This window comes from Orcinus orca, chromosome 4 (genome assembly GCF_937001465.1).
Source record: "Orcinus orca chromosome 4, mOrcOrc1.1, whole genome shotgun sequence".
Classification (NCBI taxonomy): Eukaryota; Metazoa; Chordata; class Mammalia; order Artiodactyla; family Delphinidae; genus Orcinus; species Orcinus orca.
Window position 1 is genome coordinate 154,413,501 of NC_064562.1, and position 11,483 is coordinate 154,424,983.

Below are 11,483 nucleotides of genomic sequence, written 5' to 3' on the forward strand. Positions count from 1 at the left end.
CGGCTGTGTTGACAGCCGTTGTCCCCATGAAGTCCTGTAAAGCGTACGTGAGAAAGTGCTGCTGCCTGCCGTCGTGGGGCCGAGCGTGTAGCCACTGAACAGAGGACTGTACCCGGGACCCGTCGGGTGTGTGAGGCCAACAGATCAGGAGCCACCGCCGTGCAGGAGGAAGGTGGACTCACGGTCCCTGGAAGCAGGCGGCACGGCCGCCAGGAGGGGTGAGGCGGAGGCCTGGGCCAGAGCCTGGGCCGCGGTTTTCAAGGGAGGAACGGCAGGGCCGCGGGAGAGGCTGGCAGGCTTGAGGTTGGCTGGCTTGAGCCGTCTCTGTGGTCGCAGGTGTGGGGGCCGCCCCGCTTGTCTGAGGTCCAGCCGGGCTGATGAGGGCCGAGTGGGGCAGCAGATGGAGGGGGGCTCAGAGCTGGCTCTGGATTGGCGGCTGCGCTCGCTCACAGGCAGACCGGCGCCACCTCTGGGAGTCAGCAAGGCCCCCAGACGCCAGACCCTCGTAAAGTACAGAAAACAACAAACACGGTGAACGTAGCTGCCCAGATGGTTTGTCCGCCTGGTTCTCAGCTGTTCTCTGGGGCTTCCTGAGGGTCACCTGCAGTGGGCAGTGTCCTCACAGTCCGCACGGCCCAAGACAAAGAGATGAGACCCCCATTGCCCACTTCGTGCTGTGCAGCCTTGGGAAAGGCACTCACCCTCTCTGGTCCAGGTTCTTTGGTTATGAAAGGGGTACCATGAAAGGACACAGAGGGAGCGTAACCTAAATGCTGTCTACCCTTCTTTCCCTGGCTTCCTTCTCTTGAAACTCTCCAAAATTTAGATGCAGAGGGGTTCAGGTATTGAGGAAGAGCAGTGTTTTCATGTCTGCTCCCTGGTGTGACTAAAGCGTGCCAGGGTTCAGTTACATCTTTAAAAGAAGCTTCTTATTAGCCCAGAAGCTGTCAACGGGCAGCAGTCGAGCTGTGTAAAACTCCTGCGGTCTGGGTGGAGGTGACACGGCTGTCCTGGCGCCAGGGGTCGCCCGCAGCCCCACGCCCTCCCTCTAGCACCCGGAGTGGTTGTCAGAGTAACAGGAGCCAAGGCTTAAAGCAGGTGTCCAGACATTTATTGAGCGCCTGCCGCATACCAAGTGTGGCCCCCAACGGAGTCCGCGGGCAGTGTGGGTGTGGGCGGCGGCTGAAGGTCAGCCCCGGCCAGTCCGGGCATGAGACTGCGCGGTCAAGGACGGCGCACGTGGGTGAGAAGATGGGGAAGAGGGTGGGGTCCGCACCCTCCCGGGGCGGGGGCAGGGCTCCACCTGTGGCAGGGATGGGGAAGCAGCTCGTTCACTTCTCACCCACCGCCAGGCAGCGTTGCCCACCGCCCTCAGCACCTCGGCCTGACACCGCGTCACGCCAGCGAGCCCCAGGCACTCAGGTAGGTCCCGCTCATGGCTCCTGGGGGGCGACAGGGTTAGGTGGGGGCGGGAGGGACCCGCTCGTCCCGGCGCTGTCTGCGGGCCCCGAGTGAGGCGGTGCCCAGAAGACCACGTCATGTTCTTGAAGCTAAAACGTAATTTAAGCAGGTGCTCTGTCGCGAGAAACCGCGGAAGAGCCATTACGGCTGCAGGACGTTTTACTCCAGGACAGCCCGGGGTCGGCAGGGTTTCCTGAAGGGCAGGTGGCCGCTGTGGCCAGTGCTGCCCCTCTGCCTGGCCAGGTCCCAGCGCCACCATTTGCACAGGAGCAGCCGTGCCCTTCCTGGACGCAGGGCCGCCTCCACGCGGGGCGCTCTCCTCAGCGCTGGGCACTCAGGTGCTGTCTCCAAAGGTGGACCCTCCCCTGACCCCTGACCCCTCTCCCAAAGCCTGTCCACGCTTTGCGGCTCGGCACAGTCCAGCCACTGGCCTCCAGACTGCGTGCCCGCCGCCCCTCGACTCACAGGGCCACCCACCTACCTCCCTGACCGCAGGCTGCGCCCGTGGCCTCTGTGGGGCTGCTGCACCCCACTCCACGGCAGGAGCCGCCCCAGCTCCGCGCCCTCTGACTGTAACTTGCCTCTTTCAGCATCAGCACAGAGGGGCCCTGTGGGAGGGTCCAGCGACACAGGTCCTGGCCCTGGTAACGGGCAGCAGTTCTCGGGGGCCCTGCCACGGTCCCCACGGCCCAGAGAAGCCCTCCTGCGGGCCTGCCTGCCGTGGCCCCAGGCTGGCCGCGCCACCTTGAAAATGACCTCGTGGCCAGAGGCGCTGGTGATTTTGTCTGTTAAATTTACCGCTAGGATCCCAGCCCTGCAGACGCCCTGGGAGTGGCCCAGCCAGAGCCCTGCGCCCCAGGCGGCAGGCAGAGCCGGGACAGGGGCGGCACCCAGGCAGCCCCTCAGCATCTCGGGGCTGCTGCAGAGGCGGCATTTAGGTAAGTGCCGCGGGGAAAGGCAGATGCTGTGAGGAGCAGACACAGCTTGGGGCCCCCGAGAGCTGTGCTTCTGCGCCCTTGGCAGCGGTCCAGACCCCAGCCGCGCTCACCTGTGCGTTCTCTGGGGCTTGTGACTGCCGCTTCCCGCAGGGTCTGCCGGCCGCGGGGGGCTCGTGCACGAGCACTGAGCAAGCGCCCGCCCGCCTGGACGTCGGCTCTGCGCCCGCCTGCAGCACGTGCACATATCCAGTACCGTGATTCTGCGTTTTCCTGATGGAGTGACTCAGTGATACGAGTGAATAAAGTGTTTTTTGGACTCTCTCGGGGCAGCAGTGTATGACGTGTTTGCAGTTGGTACCTTAGAACTTCCTTAGGGGCGACCGTCCCCTGCCTCCTCCCTGCTGGGGGCTTCCAGCCTCGGCTCCTGGGTAGGCGAGCGGGGGTATGGGCGCTGACCACCGAGGCCTGCGGGTGGCCACATGGGTCAGACCCGCCCCAGGGCCGGGGGTGCCTGTCACATGAGGCCCATCTGTCTCCAGACGTGGGCTTCGTGTGTGGCTTCTCCCTGCAGGCCGATGTGCCCTCCTCACCCCAGTGTCGCTCTGGACAAGGCCGGCTGCAAAGACGGTTATGATTATGATCCTTCGTGGTGCGGTTACCTGAGACTTGCCCCCAGACTCCCGGCTCCTCTCACCTGGGTCAGGCCCACAGCCTAAGGGCGGGAAGCAGACACCACGCGCTGCGCACTTGGGAAGCCGAGGATGGGCAGGTTGCCCTTTGTAGCTTTGTAGCCAGGCGGGGCGGGGCAGGGAGGAGCCCTCCTTCCCCAGGGCTCTCGGTGTGCAGCCCTCCCTCCCGCGAGATAGCAAAAGCCGTGGGGCGTCTTGTGAAATCCCTGCCCTGTTGTGTCCCCTGTGTGCCTTCTAGCATGGTGAGCATGACGACCTCAAGCGGGAAAATGTAGGCACGTGTGCAGAGCAGAGTTCACCTGTTTGCCACTCGGCAGCGGGGACGAGGGGGAGGGGCTGGCGGGAGCCGAGAGGGGGCGTGGTGGCACCTAAGAGGAGTCCCACGCGCTGCCGCCCCCCGGCTTCCTGCAGATGGAGCCCTGGCTCTGCGGGTTTGGGGCCTGCTCGTCGGTCCACGGTTCTGAAACCCCACTCTCTTCCATCACCTCACCTCGCTTTTCAGACAGAAACTTTGATGCCACGTTTTTCGCATATTCTGTTCTTTATCTTTGCTGTTCTTCCCAGTTGGGCTTCAGTCCCGTGGGCATCTGGTCAGCACTTGTGCCACCTGCCCTTTCAGCTCAGCTGACCACTCACATCAGCACATCGCTTTCCTTTTTCAATTCTTCTCACCGAAGAGGCAGAATTAAATAACACATCCAGATAGTAGCGCACCCCCTGCTGTAGACAAAGGCAACGTCGCAGCCCAGCACCTGGTGTCACGCCAGCTCAGACCCTCTGTGGACGCACGGACGTCCAGATTCAGCCTGGACGTTGACCGACAAAGGGGAGTGTGAGTGCAGGAAAACAGGTGGCGGGGAAGCCCAGGGCCAGCGGCAGGGTGAAGGGTCGTCGTGGGGTGGCATGAGGGGCGGGCCACAGCCAGGGCCTGGGGATGGGGAGACGGGGGCGCCGGGCCTGCTCAGGCCGTGTCAGGACCTCAGTGTCTTGTCTGCGATGTGGAAATTAAGTGAGACCGTCCCGCCCCACGTGTCACACAAGGACAGTGGCAGGCGTCTCGACACCTGTAGCCTGGGGGGGTCGTGTGACCGCCAGACTCACCACCCGGGGCCTTTCTGTTCCTGCAGCACCGCGCAGACGCGTGGGCCCCGTTCTCGGGAAAGGGGGCTGCTGCCGGGGCTGCCGGGCGAGTCTATGAGAGCTTTAGGCCAGAAAGAAGGAAAACCAAAACCACACAGACAGCATGGGCGACGTGGCTACGCCCCGAGGCTCGGTCTGCAGAGTGAGGACCACGGAGCAGGCTGGCGGGGACGCGCCCCCGAGGCGAGGGGTGGGCAGAGCGCGCCACAGCCGAGAGAGCGCCGCAGCGTCGGCGGCAGCAAGGCGCCCGCACAGCCCGGTTTGGTCTCGGTACCAAGAGTCCTGTGCAGAGTGCGGGTGCGAAATCACGGGCCTGACCGCAAGCTCGGGGCGGAGGGTAGCACCTGTTTTCCTTTCTATAGCGTGTTCTATTCAGAGGTGCCGTTGCTGTTACTTGCATCCTATACCTGATCCATTTAGGTACGGCGCACTCAGCGGGCGCTGGCTAAATACTTGACGGTGTATCTACCACGTGGTTTTACCTTGTTTCTCATCTTCTTTTAATTACAAGGTGATGCCTATTCATTCAGCCCCAGGACGGAGGGAGCGGAAGCGCGTCCCATCAGGCGGACCCCACAGGCTGCCCTGCCCAGGCAGCACAGCCTCTTCCAGAGCGTCCCATCTCTCAGAACCTGGCTCAGTGGGTGGGGTCGTTGGTTGTGGTTTAAATGAAAAATGGGATCCCACTACGGGCCCCTGGGGCCGGCTGGGCCGTGAGCTCCTCCCGTGGCTTCCGTGGCGGCCTTTGCGCCTGCTGTCCCGCTCTCTACAGCCGTGTGGCTTCCACAGCGTGACGGTCAGCACCACAGCCACACTGCCCTCAGCACCTGCGACGGGGACGAGGCCGGAGAGGGACGTGGAGGCCCCACGGGCAGGGGCGCGGGGCTGAGGCCCCAGCAATTCGTGAGCGTCCTCAAGCCCGTGACCCAGGAAAGCCGCGGGGCGGGAGCATTTGGGGGATGCGGAGGGTCCCGGAGTTCTGACGGGGGACTGGGCTGGGGGAGCTGGACTGGGCCCCCCCACTAGGGCCCCCTCCCGAACAGGAGACGTGGGCCCAGAGGAGGCCCACGAGGCCGGCGGGTGAGGTGGGACGCGGTGAGGGCTGCGCGGGGTGAGTCAGAGGGCGAGGCGAGGGGCAGGTGAGGATGCGCCGCAGGCCGCGGGCACCTCGTGGTCGCTGCTGCAGCGGAGACGCGGGCCGGCTTGGCAGAACGGCCCCCGCACGAAGCTGGAGAGGCCACGCGGGGCAGACACACGGCGCCCCACGGGGACCCCCGGGGACACGCGGAGAGGCACACTTGTCTCCTCGGACCCCCTGTTTTTAGGGGGTGCTTCAATCTGATCTGTTTATAACTGCATCGTGTATTTCTGTGCTTCTGAAGTCAGACCTACCCTAAGAGAAATCTTCCAAGAGGCCAGCGTCTGTCTGACCCCCGCCTGCTCCCCACTCCCCTGGACAGAGCTAGTCTTAGGTTCGGGCTTCCATCTTTACCACCTGGAGGAGGCACTCCTGCCCCTCTTCTCCTTGGATAAAGATGTTTTCACTTCCTGCGCCCGGGGCGTCGCGGGCAGTCAGCGCCCAGACGGGTATTCCCAGCTGCCGCCCTTCCCTCGCCGCTGTCCTCGGGCGTTTTGGGCCCTTCGTGGGAGGAGAGGCCAGTGCCTCGGGCTGTGCAGGAGCCAGACCCTCTCAGTCTGGACATCGCCGTCTCTAAGAGACAAAGCTGAGGCCAGCTGGCAGAAAGTTCATTTTCAGCCAGAAAATGTCCGTGGACAAATAGTGTCGAGTTACGTATTAATTTACAGGCGCTGGATGTGTTTTTCAAAGGTGAAAGAAAGGGTTCCGAGCAGCACACTGTTTCCCGGCACACGGGCCAGCCCTCCGTGGCTTCCACCCGCCAGCCCACAACGAGTTTTATAGAATAATCCAGAAAGGCCTCCAGACAGGAAGCCCCAGGAGGCGCTTGAGCTCTGGAGAGAAGCCCCCTGCTGCCCCGGGGTCGGCCCTCCCAGGGAGCGTCCATCCACCACCAGGGCCCTCCCCGGTCGGGCCTGGCCCCAGGGGAGCGGGAGCTGGGGCGGGGCACCTGGGAGCAGAGCCCCCACCCCCAGACACAGGCACACGGCCGCACGCATGGAGAGCACCGAGGCCCCTACACGCCCCTCGGTGGGACACGAAGGAGGTTTTGAAGGAGTTTTCTTTTCAGACTAAGAGGAAATTCCTAGAATTCTTCGGTGGTAAATCCAGGCCCCTGCGTGGAGCTCAGGGAGCCGGCGTAGCCAGGATGCGCGTGGCGAGACGAGGCCGGGCATCCCGTACTCCCTGTTTGCGCCTCCTGGGGACTCCAGACCCCTGGGGGTCTGGCCGTAAAGGAAGGCACCCAGCGGGTCAGGTCCTGTGGCCGGAACGTCCACAGTCCTCGGCGGGAGCAGCCTGACGCCACCCTCGGCCGGGTGACCCACCAGGCTTCAAACTCGGGGCCCCACCCGCCATCTGTGTGAGTCAGTGCCCAGCAACCGGGAGAGGCCCCGGGAGGGACGTCCACCAGCCCCGAGTCATGGAAACCACACATCACCCTGTAACAGGGATGCAGCCGGCACGCAGGCGAGCGCTCTGGACTCCGCCCGCCTGGACACTGGCCGTTCACCCCCGAGTCTGCTCAGGCCCCACGGTTGAGCCTTCATCCGAACTTCCCACTTGGAAGGAATCTCACACAGAAAAGTTACCAGGTAACATGGATGCCAAGGGCAGGCCACCCTCTCCCCAGACTCACCGTCGTGGGCAGCTGTCCATCTCCTTCAGCACTCGCCTGCACACGTACTCTGCACATGCACGCCCAGGGCTGTTCTTCAAGCAGAGTGGTTCTCCTTCTGGCTTCGTCTGACGTTTTCTCGTGGCCGGTTGCAGGCGTCCGGACAGAGACCCACTCGCCTGTGCTTCCAGGCACCGAGGGTCGGCGCCCCTGCTGGCGACCAGCACCGTGCGGACGCACCTCCACACTCAGCACGGCTCCCTCGGCCTCCTTGGACTTCAGGGACGCGAGCACGGCGCAGTGGAGTCCTCTGCGGTGGGGGTCCCGACGCCCCTGTGCAGACACGCACGGGCTTCAGGAAGGCGAGCGTCGCCAAGCCCCTGCCCAGGTCTGGCAGCTGGGCGGGAAGAGCCTCAGGAGCTGCGGGGGGAGGCGCCCGGTGCCGTGAGATGGGACACGGGTGCCCCGCGCTCCCCACGCGGAAGGGCTTTTGCTCTGAAACTGCCAGCCTGTCACAGGGCCATACTTGGGTAAGTAAGGCAAAGAAAAGAATCGCTAGAAGATGAAATTTTAAAAAATTTTAAATGACCAGAAGATGAAATTTCAAAAGCACAAGCCTGTTTCCTTCTTATGAGATCCAACAGATGTACAATCTCCTGACCGACTGCGACAGAAGTTTCCAAACGCAGGCTCACGCTGACCCCTGCACCCCGAGCATTCTCCAGGGACGGTCACCAGTAGCTCAGGGATGAGGACCGCAGCAGCCTCCTTCCCCTGCCCTCCGACTTCAGGAGGCCCTGCCCCCCACAACCCCGTGGTAAGAAGTGGAAAGTCTGAGTGTCCTGAGGGAGACTGGGGGCCGGCCAGGAGATGGGGCGGGGCCCCGGGCTCAGCCAGCTCTCGGGGCCTCGGAAGGAGGAGGCCGGGCAGAGCCGGCCCAGGCGTCGCTGCAGGGTAGCTCCGAGGTGGGAGGCTTTGCAGCCGTCGTGCAGCCACTGAAATCCTCGAATGAGGGCCAAACGTATCCACAGGAGTCACCCTCCAAAGCTGATGTCAGGTGGATTTTAAAATGAGAATAACACTGTGTTAACGGCACACAGGCCATGGGGGTGGGCGCCGGGGGCACTGCACCTGCCTCAAACAGGATGTGTCACCAAACCTGGACACAGAAGATGCGCAGGGGCACAGAAAGCGGCATTTCAGAATCAGAAACCAGAGGATGCTGAATAAAACACCGAGCACACGCACATTTTCATCCGCGACAACCTTGAAGCTGGCGCGCTGCATGCTGTGCGGACACGCCAGTTAAGTTTGAAGGTCTCAGGGCCTGGGGCAGGGGGACGGGGCAGAGCTGCTAGTTGGATAGGTTTGTACTTGGGGTGATGAAAACGTCCTAGAGCTGGTGAGGAGACAGCGCACGGTGTGTATGTGCTGGATGCCTCGGAACTCTACACTTTAAGATGGTAAATTGTGTGATATGTGGAGTTTACCACGATTAAAAAAAACCTTAAGGCACACTGAAATTCAAGATGCTCACACGCAGAAACACCATCTTCACAGTTTAAAACATTCCATGTAACTTGCACCAATGTGGAACGCTAGCTCCGAGCCTGTGCTTTTGAAGTCAGGTCACATGCCTCCTTCCAGTGCCACCATCGTAAGTGGGACAAAAGGCTGCTGGCCAGGTGAGTGATCGAATCCCGGACAAGGGCTGGGGTGGGTCCCTGCCTGGTTTGGAGAGGCCCTGGGAGACCTCAGCTGCTCAGCCACCAAGGCCCCAGGTCCGCACCTCCGTGGCACTACTACCACTACTACTGAGTCTGCATGCCACAAATACTGAGCCCACATGCCACAACTACTGAAGCCCACGTGCCTTGAGCCTGTGCTCCGCAACAGGAGAAGCCACCGCAGTGAGAAGCCCGCGCGCCTTAAGAGTAGCCCCCATTGCCGCAACTAGAAAAAGCCTGCGTGCAGCAAGGAAGACACAAAGCAGCCAAAAATAAATAAAATAAATTTTTTTTAAAAAAGAAAATCTGTTCTTACACAGCACACACTGCTGCCAGGGGAAACGCACCCCCAGCCCAGTGCCTTCCCCGCCTGCGGTCAAGGGCCAGGCTGGGGGCTACGTGGGCCCAGAGGCCGGAGGACGTGCAGCTCGCGCGTCTTCTAGAAGCGAGGCCCTTTGCCCGCAGCACCAGCGTCCCACAGGAGCTGCCCCAGCGCGTAAGCACTGTCCACAGCAATGGGAATCAGGTGACGCCACCCCTGTGGGGGAGCTGCAGGGCCCATGTGTCGCTAGTGGTCACTGCACTGCCTGCTGGACTCACGGACACAGGACTGGCTGTGTCCACGGCCCAGGATATCGGCACCGGGCGGGGGCTGAGCCTCAGGACAGGCACGCACAGCCGCCTCGCAGGAGCCCGGCACGGAGGGCGGCTGCAGGTCCGGCCCGCTCCAGGCGGGCACGGGGGAGTGGAAGGCACTGGACAGGCTGGCGGAGTCCAGAGGCAGCACGAGTCCCCGTGAGGCTGCACACGAGGCGGGGCTCGGGCTGCAGAGAAATCGTTCCCCGTCTTTCTGAGTGCCGTGTATTTCAATCACCATCCTCTCCTTTTGGAAAGTTGCTCTCGGAAGAGCCTGCCTGACCCGAGGAGCAGGGAACACAGTGACGCTGTCGTCTGTTTGGCGGGTGCGCTCGGGGCTCACAGTGCAGGACTCAAGTCGGCGGCTCGGGCGCTGTCCAGGGCAGGGAAGGGGGAGGCCCATCATGGCGGTGGTCTCGGGGCCCCCCCTTGGGCTCCACAGATGTGTGGGCCCACAGCGGGCAGGGCCTTGCCCACGTGGGGACCGGACCACTGCCCTCTGGCAGCAGGCGGACAGCTCTGCGCCCTGGAGACATAGGTGCCCAGCCTGTTCCCCTTGACCGCCTGCCCCGGCAGTCAGCACCCGGCACTGCCCGGGGGGGCCGGGGGAGGGCGCTGCAGACTTGGGCGCGGCGGCGCCGGGTGGGGCTCGGGCAGCCCACTGAGACCTCGCCCGCTCCCGCTGACGTGAGGATGGCGCCCGGCACTGGAAGCTCCAGGCAGCGGCCTGGCCCCCAGGAGAGGCTCCAGCGTGGGAGTGGGTGCTTGGACCCTCAGAGCCTCGGAGGAAAGGAAGTTTGGCGCCGCAGAAGCACAGGAGGAGCGGGAGGAATTCCATGACTCAGGTCATAGCCCGTTTGCAGGAAACGTGTTTTCTTCCTGAATCCACGGCACACAGCACCGTCTTCAGGCCAGACTGGGCAGCTCCGGGCTGCGTGCGGACCCCCGTGGCAGGGCGGGACTCGGTCCAGGCGGCCAGGAGCTCAAGGGGACGCCAAGCAGAGGGGCCCAGGCCCAGAGGCTGGAGCTGCCCCACTGGCCTCCCCGCCCCCGCCCTGCTCCCGTGGAGGGACGGCTGGCGACACGGTGAGCTGAATCTGTGTCGCCAACCAGGGCAGCGTCGCTGGCGTGCCCCGAGCCCCCGCAGAGGGTGGGGCTGACTGGGAGGGTGGAGAGCGCAGGAGTCGGAACAGGACTGAGGGTGCGGGCTCGGCAGGGGGCACAGCGCTGTCCGTGCTGAGCAGGGCAGGACCCTGCTCTGGGTGAGGCGCCCTTCACCCCCATGTCCAGAGCGGCGTGGGCCTCCGGGCGTGGCCCTCGGGACACACTCCAGCCACAGGTGCCACATGTGAGTGGGCCAGCCTGGGTCGCTGTGTCCAGGAGTCCAGCTGGCACCTTCCCCAGCCAACTCTGCCGCCTGTGGCTAACCCCTCCCGTCTCCGGGCACCCACGACACTGTCCCCCAGGCCCACGAGGCGCAGGACCCGAGCAGGGGCCTCTAGCCTGGCCTGAGGTGGCACCAGAGCTGGGCACACTGAGGGGCGGGATGGACGCACAGGTGCGCACGCATCTGTGGGGATGTGGGCGGGGACCCCTGCTCAGCCCCTGCGGGGGGCGTCCGCACAGCGTCCTGAGGCCTCGGTCTGGGTCGGCAGCGGCTGTTTCTGGCCCCAGGTGGCTTGGTCCCGACTCCGTCTCAGGCCAGCAGGGAGTGAGCCTGGCAGATGTGAGCAGGACCCGGCGACGCCCCCAGGCAGGTGGTCGGCACCGGGCCCTTCCAGCTCTTCCTCCCGAGCTGACTCCTCCAGGCATCTTCTTACTTTTATTGCTGCTGGTTTTCTGCGTTTTCTGCATCTTCCCCCAGAATTTGGCAGAAAGACGATCTGCCTCAGGGCTTTTCCCACCGAGGCCCCGGTGGGCTGATTCGGGAGCGTGGCGGCTGAGCTGGGGGGCATCCTGGGAGCGGAGTTTGTTTTCTTTTCCGTGGAGCTGGAATCGGCAGCTTCCGCGTAAACCCGGAGGGCGTCGTGGTTTCCTGCCTTGTGGCCTGGTGCTGGGGGCCCCCTCCGGCCCCTCTGCTGGTCCCCCACCCCGGGGAGGAGCTGGGGTCACCGAGGCTTCTAGAGTCCCCCACAGGAA